The 18514-nt window shown below is 41.7% G+C and overlaps 1 long non-coding RNA gene across 1 annotated transcript in view; it reads left to right on the forward strand.

Annotated features, from left to right (window-relative positions):
* Positions 1–516: 516 nt before the first annotated feature.
* The window catches only part of LOC114629345, a 34367-nt gene continuing 16369 nt past the window's right edge, over positions 517–18514 (forward strand). The window contains exons 1-2 of the long non-coding RNA XR_003712641.1: positions 517–605; positions 703–943. This is a non-coding gene — a long non-coding RNA (uncharacterized LOC114629345). The remainder of the gene's footprint in view (positions 606–702; positions 944–18514) is intronic.

Here is an 18514-nt window from a genome sequence, read left to right on the forward strand (position 1 = left end):
AAGGAATAAATCTTCCCAAATGTAATTTTCATAAGCATAACACACCTATAGTAAGTAGAATAATGCCAGAGTTTTTAAATGCTCCTGTACGTATGGAAATATTACACAAGTCCCATTAACTTATAAAATCAATGAGAATAAGAAATAAAAATAGAAAACACTTCATATTTTCCCTATTAATGAACAGTATCTTAAAAGTTCTAGCCACTGCAATAAGTTTTCTAAAAAGTGAATAGTTTCTGATATTTACAGTGTATGAAATATTTCTTGCAGAATAAGTATGATTATATGTATCAACCCTCTCAGATAACAATTAGAATGGACGCAACTGCACCTGAGGCTGAGACCTCTGGGCTTTGTAGTGTCTCCTTCCCATGATGACTTGATGCAGTCGACCTTCCCTGAAACTTCATGCAAAGATGGCTGCTGCTCTGTGGTTTGAAACACGCTGCAGCAAGGGGTGGGGCGAGGTTTCCAGTGACGTCACCACAGACTGTCCGTTAAAGCGAGGGCTTTGGCAGCATTCTGGAAGTTGGGGCTGAGGTCTGTTGGTAAGTGGCTTCTGCAGCGTGTGGCCGTGTGATCCCACACAGGTGACCTCATAGGTGAGTTCTCCGTGACCATCGGTTACGTTTAGTGTGTCGTCCTAAGATGTAGTGTCGTGGATACCCAGTGTGTCGTCTTTGCTTGTCTCTTCCAGAGAGCAGCTGAGGTTGAGAACCCGTTGAGGGGCTAGGCCTCCACGTATGCACTGACCCCATGGCAGAGGCACCTGTGAACCAAGGCGAGAGCTATGTGAGCCTGGAGGATGTGTGCCTACGTTTCACTGCGGAGGAGTGGGGTCTCCTTGATGATGCTCAGAAGCTCCTGTACCACAACGTGATGCTAGAGAATTTCTCGCTTGTGCTGTCCCTGGGACTTCCAATTTCCAAATCCTTCCCAGGTACCCCAGTGACAGATGCCAATAGGGATTACTGGTTTACCAAAGCTTTGGTCAAGGGTATGATGGTGGAGGTCTAAACTTGTTCCTGTTGTTGGTGTGGAGGATGAAGGATGTGAACTGGGCATCTTCAACAGATCCACACACCTCTGAAGCTTAACTTCGTAACATTGTTAGACATGTAACTGGTTATCCAACCTGGATAACCCACTGGGCTGTGGCCACCTAAAATGTTAAGTTTGCAGTAGAGACAGTAAGTGCAGTAAGACAACCCTTGGAAGGGGAAAAGACCAGCCTTCATTTGTGGAAAGCTGTAGTCTCATGTATCAGAGAAGTTCCAGAAGGGCTCAGCCAGCTCTGTATTGTCCACTATAGTGTAAACACCCAGAAGTTAGAGAGATCTTTTACACTGGACAAATGTGGAATAATTTTCAGTCACCAAAATTGAATTTGTTCAGCATGAGCAGTTTCACAGCAAAGAAAAGCCTGTGTATATGTATGTGTGTTTGTGTTTGTGAGTGAGTGTGAGTATGTGAGTGTTAATGTGTGTGAGAGTGTTAGTATGTGTGACTGTGTGTGTATGTGTACACGAAATTATTTAGCACACCTCCAGGCTTCTACACCTGATATTTCACACAGGATCAAGGCCTTCTAAGTATGATGGATATAGGAAAACCTTCTATTGCAAATACATACCTGCTAGACTCTTCTAACTCCACAGCAGAGAAAGGTCTAAAGTATGCAGAATTTCCAGTAAAAGTTTAGTCTCTAAAACATCCATTGTTAAATATGAGAAAAAGCCACACCATAGAAATGCATGTAAGTGATGAATTGGGCGAATCAGCTCATTTTTATAACACAAGGAAACTCACAGCAGTGTAATAGATGAAAACCTCCATCAGTACATCCTGCCTCGCTCAACACAAGGCCTGAACACAAGGGTGAACCTTCAATTTTGTGACTGGAAAATACTTCCGTGGACACTTCACTTATATCAGATTTCACATAGTGGTAATGCCTTAAATACTTGACAAATGTTGAAAACTCTAGAGAAGGTGCTTTCGATGTGCTTACCATATAAAAATTCACATTGAATAAATATCTCACACGTATAGGACTTTTAGTAACCTTTGAGTTGAATCTTTCAAGCCCATTTAATACCAGAGATTTCACAGTGGGAGAGAGAGATTCAAAGTTTGGAAAATACATGCTTTGTTTGACATCTCATGAATCACAAATAGTTACAGTAGTGATAACTTTCCTGTTGAAACCAGTGATCAGAAGTTGAACTCTGTACCTTGGTTGTCTGCTTAGGAGAGATGTCCTGCTTGAGTCGTGTGCATGCAGAGAGCTTTCAGGAGGGCTCTGGTCCTCAGGGTTTGTGTCATCTGTCACCACTTACTCTCTTCTGTTTTTTTCAGAAACTGACTTGTCCCAGTAGTCAGTTGTGCAGTTTACCTCAGTCCCTCCAAAGTACCTGGGAAAATATATTCTACCCTTTCTCCTGATTCCTTGGAAGGAACTGAGGGATCTAAGTTTGCCAGAAGCCCTCATTCCCTCCTTCTGATGCCTTTAGCGTATATATGACACAGCTTCTGAAAGAAAACTTTGAGCTTGGTTCTGCTGAAAGTGTCCAAAGGTTCCTTCTTTGGGGTTTCTTAACCATGTGTGCTTCTGCTGGGCTGGAATCCTTCAGTCTCCAAACCATCCACTCTTGGAATGTCCAGCCTTCATTGACCTGTCGATGCAATGACTTCATGTAATTGTTTCCTACCTAAACTTTTGTTCTGTTCTTTTCAGTACATGAAAGTGGCTTAGGAAAAGAGTTGACCTTTACCACCATGCAGGAAGGGATAACTTCTGTGGGGACATCAAAGTTAATGTCTTAGTACAGCAAGGTGGCAGACAATAGTCCAACATCTATTTTGGCAACACTATTGCCTAAGGGTTGTGGTAGAACCAATTTTGTGACCTAGCTGCTGGCTGTTGCTCTCAAAAGCCTCTCCCAAGTTCACCTAATGCTTCAGTCCACTCATTTAGGGAATAGTTAACATTCTCAGTCTTAGTCAATGTTCTATTGCTGTGAAGAGACACCATAACATTTCAACTATTATCAAGGAAAGCATTTAACTGAAACGTGCTTATATTAAGAGATTTAGTTCATTGTCATCAGGTGGGAAGCATAGCAGAGCACATGGCAGTGGAGCAGTAGCTGAGAGTGCCATCCTGATTCTAAGCCTCAGAGGGTGAGGCACTGGCCTTGGCATAAGTCCATGCCTAGTGACGTACATTCTCCAACAAGGCCACATCTTCTAACTTTTCTAATAATGCCACTTTCTAGTGACCAAGCCTTCAAATATGTATCTTATGGGGGCCGTTCTTGCTCAGGCTACAACAAACATTTATCACATATGCATATGTGATAGACACCATTTCTAAAATCCAGGTGATGAGCACATCCTCACCCTCCTTATGCCCCTTTATATTTCCCCTCTTTCCTATGTGATCCCTAATCTATTTAAACTGCTATGTTTTATTACATTGATTTTGCATTTGCTGAATTTTATATAAATGTGATAGTATATGCCTGCTTTTTGTTAACTTTGGTTTGTAAGCATAACTTTTAATTAGTCAAGTTTGTTGAAAATATCAGTAAATGATTCCTTTAAATTCCCGTCATATTTCACTCTCTTGATACACTACAAAGTTTTATGACACAGTAATTGTTTAAGAAAGTCCATGGAATGGATAGGCATGGAGAAACTCTAGAACCTATCGCACAGTGTGGAGCTTATTGTTTCAGTCTGGGAATATTAGAGACAACTGCCAACCTACTGTTCATTCTGTCCATGAAACAACCACCCCTACTGAATTCTGCTTTCCCACCATGATTCTTTCTTGCCCCTCCTCCTGTGCATGATATACAGAAAAGGTGGCCCTTCAGCCCCGAGGATCAGCGGAGCCCATGTCTAACCAGGGAGATATAAAGGCAGCCTTTCAGGGATCCTTTAAGAAACATCCTCTGCATTTGAAAAAGAAACTAGAAGAGAGTTGGTCTTTTCTTCTGCTTCAAGTTGGTTGTCTCCAGGCAACACTTAACATCTTCATGCCAGCATCTTGCCACTGTTAAGAGGAGTTGGTCTGTGGGCAAAGCTGCCATCCAAGAGACTTATTCCTTGGTATAACTGGAAGTGCTTGCTTCCAGACATTTGGTCTATGAGAAATAAATATTCCTATCCGTGACAATAGGAGTTGGGATTTTCTAACATAGATGGCCTGAAATAAACTACATGAAAGCAAGAAGTAATCAAATTTTGAATCAGACCTAAAACAGAAGACACATAGTGAATAAATGAGACCCAGACCCAGATTTACCTAGGTAGAATCTGTAAAACTAGAAAAGACAAAAAACTGCCTGAGATTCTAGGGCTCCTCAGTTTCTTGAGAGAAAGAGGTGAAAAACACAGAAAAAAGGAAGCATTTGGGGAATAAGTTAAATGGTTAGTTAGAATTTGGTTATTAGTTAGCCGGAAACGTGTATATTTGTTTTGAGTGTGAGAAAATATCTACAAGGTTTAGGGTTGGCGTGCTTTAAGAAATGAAGTCATTTCTTAACTGGAGGGAGACTTCAGTAGGTGAGAGTGTTGTATGCAAAAGCACAAGGACCTGAGCTTAAACCTCTAGCACCATGTAAAGGGATAGGTATGGCCACAAGGTCCTGCAACCCCAGCACCAGGGAGGATGGAGACAGGATGATCCCTGGAGTGCACTGGATACTGTCTTAGCTCCATGTGGACAACAGAGCCTGTCTAAAATGAACGAGGTGGAGGAGGACAGAATGAGACGTGTGCTCAGGCTCCCACAACTCTGTGCCTACATAACACACACACACTCAAAGAAAAAGAAGGCCAATAAACGACTTTTTCTTGCTGTAGGTGTAGGGGTTTTCTTCCATTGTGAGTGCTTGTTCCTTACTGTATCTTCCCCTGTTAATTATTCATGTTTTCATGAGCATGATTGATGCAACTTATATCAATAACAGGAACATCATGCAATATGCTTGGGAAATTCCACTAAGGCTTTCACAATACTGATGTTGGCAAAGTGTTCTGACTTGGTTTCAATTCACAGACATGCACATGTGAGGTGTAGGAGAGAAAGAGCACACACTTGATCTGCTCCTACGCTGAGTTACTGTTTGGTGTGTGACTACAGACCTCGGCTTGACTGCATTTTAAGGAGGACTCTGCAAGGTTTCTGCTTTGCAGTTCTCATTCCCGCACATGCCCAGATTCTCAAAATTAACATTCACCTTTGTTTCTGAAACTCTCAAACTCCTCGTAAGTTGTGGATTGTATCTGGATTGTGAGTAAAGTGGATTGAATTCCACTTTAGTATCCCCTCTAGCAAAGTCATTGCTATCTTCAAAACCTGGGGTGGGGGTGGGGGAACAAAACTATAAGTGGGTTTGTTGAGCTCAAAGGTCTGATATTTGTAGGAATGGTCACTGCGTCCAAAGTGTAGGCTCAACTGTACGGCTTTTCCTCTTCTCTGAGAGTAAATGTCAATGTTCTGGAGACTGTCTTTTCAGGCTCTGTAATTAGTGTGTCAGGAAGACATTTTAGAACTACAATGACTCCCCTTCCCCCCATGGCATCCAGGAACCTACAGTAAGAGAATCAGCCAGAGAGGTCACTAATGGGCACCAGAATCTTTGGGTATTTTCAGCTTGTTGGTTGTGTTTGTTTCTTCTATTTATAATTTCTTCCAGGAAACTTACTAGGGGGAATTAATTACATCAACATAAGATTTGAGCTCCTTGTGCTATTGACTGATCTCACAATAAGATTACCTAGAACTTTAATATTTGTACATTCTAACATTAGTTTAGATTGTTACCAGTCCTGTTTATTTTGCTTTAAGTGGAGACTTGTGCTTTAAGAAGGCAAGATCCTATGTTTGGGACACATTGAACACATCACCATCCAGAAGTTTTCACTTGTTAGATTCTCAACAAGGCTAAATCTAAGTTCTGGGCATGTCTGTGCACAGTTTGCGAGTTCAACATTGTAAGCATCAGTAAGGTAAAGCCATCCCTCTGTGACATCAGAGATTAAGGAACCTTAAAGAAAAGGGGTATACCTGGTTTATTCTTAAAAAAAAATTGGGCAGTGTTTTATTTTCCTTTACTACTTAATAAATACTTCTTGATGACTGTACATGGGGTAAGGCTGCTTGTAGTTCAGAAAGGTCACAGCAATGGTGTTTTCCTGACAGCATGTAGTCTTCCGTAGTGAGTAGAATGACTTGTATGACGTCACTGTCAAACCAGCAAGACTGCATTTATGCACCCATAATTCTCAGGATTGTTGGTAACTTGGGCATACTTTCCCCAAATAACCTTGCCTCTTTGTGTCACAAGGTCCAACTCACAGTCACTTCAATAACTGTACCTTTGGTGATCACACTCAAGGTTGTATATAATGGGGATTATGGATTCTTTTTCACACCAAGTATAGGCAGACAAAAAGTAGCTTTCAGCTCAAGGTGTGTAACATGGGCTTTTTTGATACGTAGACCCATTGGCCTAATGAACCTTTCATATTTAGGTGGTTTTTTTATAAAACCATCATGAACAAAGCCGACTTTAGTAACCATTCTCTTCCATGCCTTCTTTTTTCTTTTTCCTGTTTGAATAACTTTCAATACTTCTGTTTCTCCTTGGGCACAAACTCCCATTTTCCCGCCTTTTCTTTTTGTTTCTGCTTAATCATGTTGGAAAGTACTTTTGCTTTCGACTGCCCCCGCTCTGTCCAGCAGACAGGCAGGGACTGCTCCTTGTTTAGTCTTCTCATCATCCTTCTGCTTGGTGTTTCTCTTTTCATGCATCTTAATAGTCTTTTTCATTTGTATTTTCTCCGAATGATGCTGTTAATTTCTTTTTCCCACAGTAGTCCAAACGATATCCATATTGTTTGCAGTGCAATTCAATATATTCATTTTGTGGCATGATGCCAGCCACAGAGCAGCCATCCGCGACCTCCTGGGTTCCAAAAAACCTCTTAACTACTGGGTGACACTGTCCCACAAATCTGGTTCGCTCAGGCTGGAATGGAAAAAACACCTGGTTTACTCTTAACTCCACTTGAGCCCTGAAACCCAACCCTCTCAGCCACACACTGGTTTCAAATGATTCAGATGCAATAAGGTCTTTGCCTTGGTTGTGATGCTCACAGTCTCAGTGACCAATTGAGTTGGAATTGGGTTGACTAAACACAATCTTGACAGTGTCCCTGGATAATTTTAAACACATAAGCAAAGTCTCTCTCCCAATATTTAAAATTGCAGTTTCACACATAACTTTAAGGCAGTGCCATATCTTCTGAAGAATAGCAGGAAGACCATAACTCAAGCAGTGTACCATATCTTCTGAAGAATAGCAGATAGATCATAATTCAAGGCAGTGTACCGTATAGACCATGACATGTTTCAGGGCACAGGCCAAGAAGATTCTGTGTTTTTCCACCACCTGACCCCTCTTACCCCCTCCCCTTGTAAAACATGCTATAAAAAAGCATTTCATGTTCAAAAAAATTAAATAAAAAAAAAGAAAAAAAAAAGAAGTGTAGCCAAGATGGGGGATGTTTGTCCTTGGAGGTGACCTTAAATAATTCATATTCCAGTTTAAAGCTTCACTAGCATGGAATTATTCTAGGTGCATTCTGCTGCAGTATTTTATAAGAGAATCCACATTGAGTACTGAATTTTGCGTACTGCACAGAAGCAAATCTTCTATAAGCTTGTGGTCATATCTGTACTTACATAAAAGCTATAGCTCTGCATGAGCAGAGAGCCCTTACCTGAGGGTTCCTCTCACGTTTGCTGCCCTTGCTCCATCTGCTCAGGCATACTGTCTCTCTTCACCTCTCCTCAAGCCATTTTCACCTCTGTCCATGAAGATCTCCTTCACATGGCCATTCTCTTGTATAGAAGCTGCTCTTCACTGAACCATTCTTCCTGCCCTGTTAAAGAAACTATTAAGGAGATACTTTGCATTCATTTGTTTTTCATAGTAAGTCTAATCCATCTCTTAAAGCACACCTCAGTTTGGACTAGGGATGGGAATTTTTTAGGTTTTATTAATGTGTGTAAATGTTTGCCTGCATGCATTATGTCCACCATGTCTGTGCCTGGTACCTGCAGAGGTCAGAAGAGAGTGTCAGATCCCTGGAACTGGAGCTGCACACTGGTGTAAGCTGCTATGTGGGTCCTGGAATCCAATCCTGGATCCTCTGCAAGAATGTATTCTTAACCACTTAACCACCTCTCTAGCCCCACTGACAACATTTTAAATGTGTGAAGACACATGTGGCTCGTGGCTACTGCATGAGACAGCACAGACCTAAAACAAATATCTACTTCACTCACCTTGTCCAGCTACTCCAACTACTCCATTTCTAAAACACTTGTTAGACTTTAGAATTATCCTGTTTGTGTCCTTGCGAAATTTGATTTCCTGCTTTTAGAATGTAAAGTCTCAAAGACCAGGGCTTTCATTTTATTCTGTTATAGCCACAGAACTCAGTGCACCGTAAATCTTAAATACTTGGTAAAAAAAGATTTCAGTAAGAAACCATTGTATTGTTAAACAAATAGAATTTGCATGCAGTTTCTGTTTTTCCATCTTTCCTCCCTTCTGATATCTTCCAGATAGAGAGACTTACATATAATATTGACCATCCTGGGTAGCATTTCCCTTCGTTTTTCAGGCTTTATCATAAGTCGCCTATATTGTCTGGACCTCACAGAGTTTCTAACATTGATTGGAACTGGGATTGATCCATAAGGAAAGTACTCTGGTCTACCTTTGAAGTTACTCTCAAGTTCACATTCCACTTGCACCAAGCAAGAAGAAAAACTTCAAAGCAGCCTTCAGGGATTTTCCTATATTTCCCCCACTAAACATTACAAAGTTAAACTGTCTACTGTTACAATTTTAGCCAATTGTCTGTGGTCAGTTGTCGGCCTTGCAAACTACCAGAAGGCCTAGAGTTCTGGGGATTTCCCTCCACTGCTGTTCTGGAGTGGGTCCAGGTTTGCTGTTGACCTCTATGTGACAGTGGACAATGTGTTCAGATCTGTTTGTTCTCATTGTCTCCAGTGTAAAAGGAAAATCACAGCTACAGCTTGCTTCCACTGTAGGAGTATAGAGAATGGAACTACAGAGGTCCTTATGCACAGTCAGGCAACGCGATGGGCTGGCCTGCTGTCTAAGCTTCTGTCCGAAGTGCAGACAGAGTAGAGTGTTGGAGGAAAAACAGTATTACACGTAGAATGGGGAAAGTGGGCTTTAGAAAGAGTTCCTGCTCTATCCTTGGAGAGGTTTACAGAAGTGTTTCCTGATTCACCCTGCCCTTCCTTACAACTCTTCTCCCCCTTCCCCCATTCTTCTGATCTCTGAATTATACTGCAGAATAAGCCTAGCTCAGGGTTGACTGAAAACCTAATAGAAGGATTGTCACATTTAAGATTTGGTCTATTTTCATTTGTTTATTAAGAGATAGACCTTTGTACTCCTACTATGTGTAAGAATTGGAGATGAGAACAGAAAGAAAGCCTTTGAGAGACTCCCATTACAGTGTGTGGCATGTTCAGTGAACAACAGTTTAATCATTCAGTTAGCCACGATGAGTGCCTTGAAGAAGGTGGCTTCACAAGACTGAATTGAACCCTTTCTGCTAAAGTCCATAGGGAAGAGAGGCTTTAGTGGTAGGGGGTCAGGGATGGTTTTAAATGTCAGCCTACTGAGGTGAGAAGTAATCTAGCATAGTCAAGAGATGAATAAATAGTGGCCTAAGCTGTACCTCAGGGACCTCCCAGGTCAGGAAAAATGAATCAGAGCTTGTTTTTTGCTTTTCTCCTCAAAGTAGCTGAGAATTTATGGCCATCATGTTCTGCCTCTGTTTATTTGCTACTTGGAGTTTAACTTCTACACGGTATGGCAAGCCCATCAAAGTTTTGACTTTCTCATGTGCCTTAGTGGTAGATCTATAAATCCCATCACTTCTATCTGGAAATTCCTAAGCAAGTCATCTGCTTGCAGTAGCAGGCTGTGGGCACTAGGGGGCAAGGAAACATTTTCCTATACTTCTGTTGGTAAACCACTGAATGGTGAATGTCTGCAGGCTTTGACCTTGGCCTTCACATTGAATGAATGAGGAATTAATGAATGAAATCACACCATGTTTGGAGACATGGCCTTTCTAATCTTATTGAAGCATTACAAAGTCAAACAAGCAGATCTCTTAGTGAGCTTACAGATATGATTTAATGAAGTCTGAATTAAAGAAACAGCATTAATCTGTGTCAGTGAAGCTGTGGTAGTCTCATGGTGATGGTTTAGAAACATCATCAAAACATATTTCAGGGGATTTATCAAAATCTTTAACTCTAGTATCAGGGACTGAAAGGAGACAAACAGTATAGAAAAAAAAAAAGGTCTTCAGCATCCTTCCAATGCTAGACTGCTTCCCTACTAGAATAGGGTAGGGAAGAGAGATATTGAAATCTTCACTATGTGACCAGTAGGCCCATGCCATCTGAGTTGATAAGCCATTACTAGGAACACAGTGAGATTTCCACTTGCAGTTAGGTGTTACTATATTTTTGCTGAACTTCTGGAAGCTGTGTTTCCAACACATGATAAATAATGATACCTCTAGGGGAAAAAGAAAAATAGACAAGGCTACTCATTACTGTGAATTGGTCATAGACAGGGAGGTGTAAACCTCACACTGATCATGTTACAGTGATTGCTGCAGATGGGAGTCCTATGCCAGTCACGAGTAAAATCAAATAATTAGCAGATGTCACCAGTGCCAATCTGTTGGTGTTTAAAAATGGAATGAGTGAATCAGCAAACTATTTAGGAAAGTAAGGCTGTGCCAGTCATTCTGTCATGAGAAGCCTTGTGTAGACAGCATGGCCTATGTGTCATTAGGGTACTTCAGCATGAGTATGAGAAAGAAAATGGAGGCCTGTATAGCCAGCATAATGACGAGAACCAACTATGTTTATAAGTACCACACCATGCAGATGCCTTTAAATTCTCAAACAGTATTTAAAACAAATGACTAAGGCAGTATCATACAGTGATTATTGTCACTGTCGTCATTAAAACCAAATGACACAGTTTAAAGTGAGACACAAGCTCTCCTCTCTAGATGCATTGATGATGGAATATGAATAAGCATGGACATAAGAAGTGTGTAATAAGATAGACATGAAGTGGCTACAGGCACAATAAAAATAAGAGAGCAGAGCATCATTTATGGATGACATAGAGCAGCCATAGACCTAACACTGAGGGACACTTTCTAAGCATCACTGCATTTACACTTGAGAGCAATCTTGTGATGTTGGACTTCCTATCATCCCATCTTCTAATAGACGTTGGGGAGGAGACTGTGTAAAGTGATCCCAGAAGTGAAAACAAGCCTACCACCTCTAGTGGGGCACTATTCCTTCTGACACTTTGTCCCTGCACAGACATCCTGCATTTCCATTGGAGTGTTTGCTGCTTGCAAGGAAATCCAGCATAGCTTGTGACTGTGTAACAACACTGTATCCTCTAGGTAGATTACTATCTCTCTTATGGTACCATTTGTTCTATTTCTAACAACACAAATGTAAACTTTGTTGTGTTTATTTGAGGCCAATTTTGCATTTGGTTGTAATCCTACCAAGTTCTTACCATATGCTATGAACTGTGCTAAACATCTCACATACAGTGGCTATGTTGGGTAAATACTATTCCCATTTTACACATGAAGAAGCCGAGGCTTAAGAGAAATTAAGTGATTTTCAAATAGTAACAGATTTTAGGAAGCAATTAAGCCCCTGAACTGGGTCTATCTGCACCCAAAGGGCTACATATTCGCACAAAGCTTTGCTGCTCAGGTGTTTTACTGAACACTAAGGTACTTTGTTCAGTGTGGACTTTACCACCATCTTCTCTGTGGATAAGATAATTAAGACTAAAAGTAGTTCCATGTCTCCACACGACGACCTAGGTGGTACAATGAAGAGATCTTTGTCATTTTTCTAGGAGCTCTCAGGCTATGGGAACTGGTGAGTAGCATGATCACAGCAAGCTGATGGAATGGGTAGGCTTTTCCTAGTGCAGCACAGGCTACCAGGAAAACAGTGCTTCAAACAACAGCTGAGTTTTAAAGCTATCCTGTCGACAGTAGGGATGCTCAACAGTGTGAACTTTCCCAGGAGTGAGTGAGTAAAACCCTGTTGTCATCCCAAGTGGAGCAACAGGGACAAACCGAGGAAACAACCAAGTGTCACTGGATTTACTTGTGAGGGCATGGAGTAGTGGCTACTTACAGGAGAGGAGTGAGGTGGCATAGGAGTGACTATCCCACTGAAGAACAGTCTTCCTTCAAGCAACCATTAGCTGCCTGTAAATCCTTTGGTAGGAACAGGGTCACTTAAGCCCATCCCCCTTCATTCTCTGTGGTGGAACCTTAATGGTCTCAAACTTGTGTAGTCCCCCTGTGGTAATGACAGCTTCTGGGAGTCCCAAGAGGACAGTGGGCACACCATGTCCATAGGACAGCATTCCACAACATAGATAAAGAGGGACGGGTGCAGGATAAGCAATATGTGAAAATCTTAGTCCTCATCAGATGCTCTGCACACAAAATTCTCAAGTAGAAAGGGGATGCAAAGGTGACTTATTTCACTCTCATTTCAGTGGGGAAAAGTAAGGGCAGAGACATCCACAGTTGCAGAATTTCTGAGTGGCAAATGGGAGTTGAGTAGGGAAGGCCGACTTTCAGGTGAGTGCTTTTTCCACAACAAGCCATTTCCTCCTTTGGGTGCAATTTAAAAAGTAAAGCACAAACTGTCTTCAATGACCTGATTAGATAATTAAGTTTTGATTTTATCTATCTATGTGTGCATGTATTTATTTGTTATTGACTTTTCAAGATAGGAGTCTCTCAGTGTAACCTTGGCTCCGGAGTCCTGGAATTAAATACGTGTGCCACCAGGTCTGACATGTTTTGATTTTTTTAAAAATCCACTTTTTAATATAAAGCCACTTTCCCATTAAGCAAATCCTAGGAGTATGGAATCAGACACCTCTTAGGGTTGTCTGACTTGGACACTGAATGCTTGAGGGATAATTAACAGACTGTTGTCAGGGAAGGGGAGAGCAAATGGAGGTGGTGGGAGAGTCCAAAATGGGGGCAGCCCACTCACTCTGACCTCTTTAGATTCTGGAAAGCCAGTAGGCCTCCCTCTGCTAAGCTCACTAAGTAATTTAGTTCTCCTCTCTTCCTTCCCTGCTAAGTAATTGCAGAGAGACATTGATTGGCAGCTTGCTGCAGGCTTCCCACACAGCTATGTGGAACTCCCACCCATCCCTAAAATGAGCCTTGTATTTGATATGTCCTATTTTTCTGCTGCAGTCTCACATTTAGATATCTGACAATTCTTAAAGGACAGTGTCTATGTTCTTTTCCTTGTATAGCTCTTAGCACTACGTCAATTATAAATACCATGAAGAGAAAATAGCATGATACTGGCCCACAAGCATCAGAATTTATTGTTTTCATTTTTTAAGTCCAGTATATAAACATGTAGCAGGGGAAATAGAAGGAATGAGTGCCATCTGTTTTTCCCCTAACATTTCTTCTAAAATTAAAAGTCCGTGAACTGCGTCCTGTAACCCGGTGGAGTCCACTGTGGTGGAGCCTGGAGCTGAGCAGCACAGCAGGCTATAGAAGGCCTTTGGACCTGAAGCTGCACTCACCCTGCAGCTGGATGGGGAACTCCCTGGAGAAGAGCCAACTGGTATTTTTGCTGATGCTATCAGTGGCACAAGTTGTTGCAAGTCCCTTCCCCTTTCTTCCCTACACTGTGGAAAACTGACATGAATTTTTTTCTACCACCATTCTCCTTCCCTACTGTCTCCCCCACTGCACAGGGCTTGCTGCCATTCAGATGGCAGGCCTGTCAGGCCACCTGTGGAGAATTGCCTCTGGCACTGAGCCTAGACTTCGAGAGTAAGTTAGACTCAGAATTTTTGGATTCTGACTTCTGTCCTGATATTTCCCAATAGCCCTCACTTGAGCAGAGACAGATGGTTTGCAGCTAGCCCTGGGAGCAGAAGTTGCCTGGCTTTGACTGTTGAAGGGCCTGTGCTTAGCCAAGAGCCCTGAGCTGGCTGTTGGGGCTGATTTGGTTCTCAGAGGTCTCCTAATGACCATAGCCTGAAGGGTTCAATTTCAAAGAGTAAGTCATGAAGGAGCAGCTCCAAATGCCCAGTGTCAGAGAAGGAGGGTCAAAGGTGCATGTGTATATGGGGCAGCGATGGGTTGGGGTCTTCTTATGGCAGCCGATGCAATTGCCTTGTAGTTAGAATTTTTCTTTCTGAATCTCAGAGTCACAGACGTGAAAGACTGTCCCAGTGCTGACAGATGGTAAATGCAGGGGTAAGCCTGCAGGCTGGGACTGAGAGAGACTCCCAGCAGCAACTCTGTCACCTACTACAAAAAGACAAATGGATATGGTAGCATAGGCATAGGTCCTAGCATCCAGAATGCCTAGGTGTGATGGCCCTGAGTCTAAGGCCAGCCTGGGCTATATAGTAAGACCCTGTCTAGAGAAACCAAGAGCTGGAGATGCAGCTCACTGGTAGGACACATATGCACTGGCTCTTGAGACTTACGGCGAAACTCTGAGATTTACAGAAAGAGACTTTATCTTTGGCATAATAACACTTATACTTTTATGTGACTAGGATTTTATCCTCAGATTATTGGTCCTTAGTACTTTCTTAAGATTTCCTACCTTATAAAATTAGTGAGCTAATGCCTGGCCATCATGACAATATATACTCCATAAGTAGTAATAATCTCATTTTTTAATAATTTCATTTTTATGCCATTTTATACATCCAAAATAATTTGTTTAGGCAAGTATTCTTCCACACTAATTCTCATGTTTATATATCTGTTCAAACATATGTCTGGGTACATGTATGTGTGTGTTCATACTTGCACATGGAGAGGGAGGAGGAGAGAGAGATCATGTTATTTTTTAAAGAAAAATAGCATTAACTTCTGTAGGCATTCCTCTTTAGCCTTATTGGCTTTTTCTTTTATTTTTACTTTGTTATATAGATCTTCCTGAGTCAGTATGAGCCTATTCATGCTTTCCAATGGGTATATAAGTATCTCATAACTGGCCCAGGCATCCCCTTACTGGTACATACTCCAGCCCCCCACTAACTTGTAAGTAGCTTCCCACTTGATCTACACATAGACTGATTGCTTGGATAGACATTCATATTTTTATAACTGGAGATGGGTCATATCCAAACTAATGTCATCCGCAAATCTGGACACACTCCTTCAAAGCTACAGGGAACTGTTTTTCTATAAATAAAAATTAATATCCTAAGTATATTAGTATTTGCTTTTAGTATTTCATTATTACAACTGAAGTGTGCCTGTTCTGGATACTGTTGCCTCTTAAAAGTGCTTTTTCTAATGATTATATAATTTTTACTTGGTAACAGAATATACCATTTGACTTGATAACTCAAAAGACTCAAGTATTTTGTGGTAGCATCAAATATGATACATTTGTTGTGTGCAGTTTCTACCCAATTTACTGTGACAAGAGAACTCCAGAATGCTTTTTTGGTTAGCTTCCCTCTTTTGACGTTGTGAATCTGTCATAGCATAAGTTCCATAAGGCTGGAGAGTTTAGTGACTCAAAATGACCCTGGCATATCACCAGTGACTGCAACAAATACTAGCTGAGTGAATGAAAATATGCTCTTAAGCCTCATACTTTGCATCTCTTTGGTCAGAAGAAAGTTAGGTTCTAACATAGGCTGTAGTTTTCCTTTTCCAAGTGACATCAGGTAACTTGGATGGCGTTTGACTCCAGGGCCTAATTAACTCCCAAAAGTCTACCTCTGGGGACAGCAGAGGCTCAGACTCACACTGAAGCTGGAAATAGAACTTCCAGGACAACCTAGACAGGGAGAGATCACCTAAAGCTCAAGTTCTCAAGACAGTCTATACACAAATTCCACAAAACTGGGCCTCAATAGACCCCAATGTGGCAGAGACCACTCTGCCATTAGAAATGCTGATGGAGAAGACACTGAGACGAGCTGACCTGGGCCATGAAACTGAGGCTGCTTCCATCCCAGTCTGCAGAGTACATCAGTGTGTGTCTGCATGGAAGCAGAAAGACATGTGGCTATCAGCAGTGTTTCTGCAGTACGTGATGGTACCTGGGGTGTTTTTATTCCAATTAGCTAATCCATCTATGCATTTATTTTGGTATTGATGATTAAACCACTCTACCACTAAGCTACATCCTCAGCCACTTGATCAGGAATAGTATTTTTAAAATTCTTTTCACTTCTTATTTTCCTATCTATAATTTTTGGGGACCAAAGCAAGATAGCTCTTCAGGTAGAACTTGCCACATCAGCCTGCAAGCCTGGTGTCCTGAGTTCAATCTCTGGAACCTACAGTGGACAGAGAACTGGCTCCTCTGTCCTACACACACACACACACACACACACACACACACACACACACACACACACACGACAGAGAGAGAAATAGTTCATTTCTAGGACTATGAACATTATTTCTCCTGTTTTTCATCTTAACAAATCATAGCAGTTGTTTCTTCTAGTGAAACATCCCACTTGAAAACATTTCTAAAAAACAAACAAAAAAAATTGTACACGTTCCCGAAAACAGAGTAATAGCAAGCAAGACTCTCATTCCAAATGAGTTGGGAACATCAGTCCCTACAGTCTATTGCTAAAGGGTTGGTAGTTGTCATTACCTCAGTGTTACAGCAACAGGGTCTGTTTCTGACCATTGTAACAAAGTCTGCCTTGTGAACCTGGCAGGTGTTATAGAGAATCTCTTCCTTTGCTTAGCTGTGTCCCTTGGGAACAGGGCAGCTGTGAATTTCATAAAAGTTTGAGTAGGAACACGCACCAGCAAACCACACTCTGTAGGGACTGAGAACACAGATGTCTCAAACTGGGCGAGCAAACCTTCCTCCTCTAAGTGTCTTTCTTAGGACTGGCCTCTCTTCAGGTCCATAACCCCTACTGTTTGCAAATGTGACTAGAAGCAGTGTTTCTGCAGGACTTCACTCTTGAAGCCTCTGATCACCATTACCCCAGACGCATTACATTTTGGAAACTTCTGCGGGTTGTAAAGTATCATATGGGTTCCAGACGGTGACACTTGGTGGGAAAGAAAAAGGATGTAGCTAGGAACTGTGAGCATTTGTGGTTCTTGCCCAAGGACTGTGTGCAATTAGTGTCTTGAGGGAAACTCATGACCCTCATATGGTCCTGACACATGGTTAGAGCCCAGGCCTGGCCCATAACATTTTTCTAATCAGCGTGTGGTAGATGAATAAATTTGCAGTATGGATATTCTTACAGGATATAGTTATAGCACTCTACTGCAAATACATACTTCTTGTCAGTCTCCTCTGGCCTACTTATTTCATACAGATTAGCTCCATGAAACTGAGCCATTGTTAGGCAGCCATGATAAACTCCTAAAGATAGGCCTCATTTCTTATCTTTTGAAAGACGACTAGAGATTTTTATTTTCAAGTAAAGTTATTTCCTTTATTCTTTTAATAGAAAAAAATAGCAAACACAAAAGTCAATGTGAAACACACATGGAGAAACTTGCAGTCTAATAATCTGGCAACATAATTTTTTTAAAACGCACACACATACACACACACACACACACACACACACACACACAGTGGGAGTAAATGTAAGCAGTAAATGTTCAGAGCTCAATATGCTATCTTTATTGGGAAGGTTTTACGACATTTGAGCTCCCTAAAATCATCCTCTCTGTCCTCCTGGTCTTTCTTGGTGTTTTAAGGCAGTGACTAAGTAGAGGAGTACCTGGAGAAGGAGCTAAAAGGAAGACATAGGCGGAATCTGAGCATTCTGCTGTGCACCAGGCCTTTTACATTGCATGCTTCCTTTGCTCCACTAAATTTCTGCCAAATAGATGTTAACACCACTTTGTGGATCAGGCAATGTAGCCAGCAAGGGCAAGAGACTCCTGTGCAATGGTACGTGAGTGAGTGCCTGTGCTTGATCAGCACCCAGCTTTCTGTCTTAAAAGTCTGAAGTTTTGCACTGAGCCTGTCAGTAGTGCAGAAATCGAAACAGTCTGGGTCTTTTACAGTCTTCTCCTTGGAAGACTGTATGACTTGGAATGCCAAGGTTAATCATCATTTAACCCATGGAACAGTCTTTTTCTGGCCTCCACCTACTTGGCTGTGGCCTCTAGCATTGAGCGAGTGAACCCTGTAGCTTGAGCAATACAAGGGCTGTGCTGTCTGAGGCTGCCCAGCTGACTCAACCCTTGTCTGGGTCAGTGTCCTTATTTAATTCTTCCTCTTCTTAGTTGAGGATCCCAGCCCCACTGTGTCCTTTGTACGAAGATCAGGTGGCCTTCCATGCTTGCACAGTCC

This window comes from Grammomys surdaster, unplaced genomic scaffold, assembly GCF_004785775.1.
Source record: "Grammomys surdaster isolate TR1022 unplaced genomic scaffold, NIH_TR_1.0 280, whole genome shotgun sequence".
NCBI classification, from domain to species: Eukaryota; Metazoa; Chordata; class Mammalia; order Rodentia; family Muridae; genus Grammomys; species Grammomys surdaster.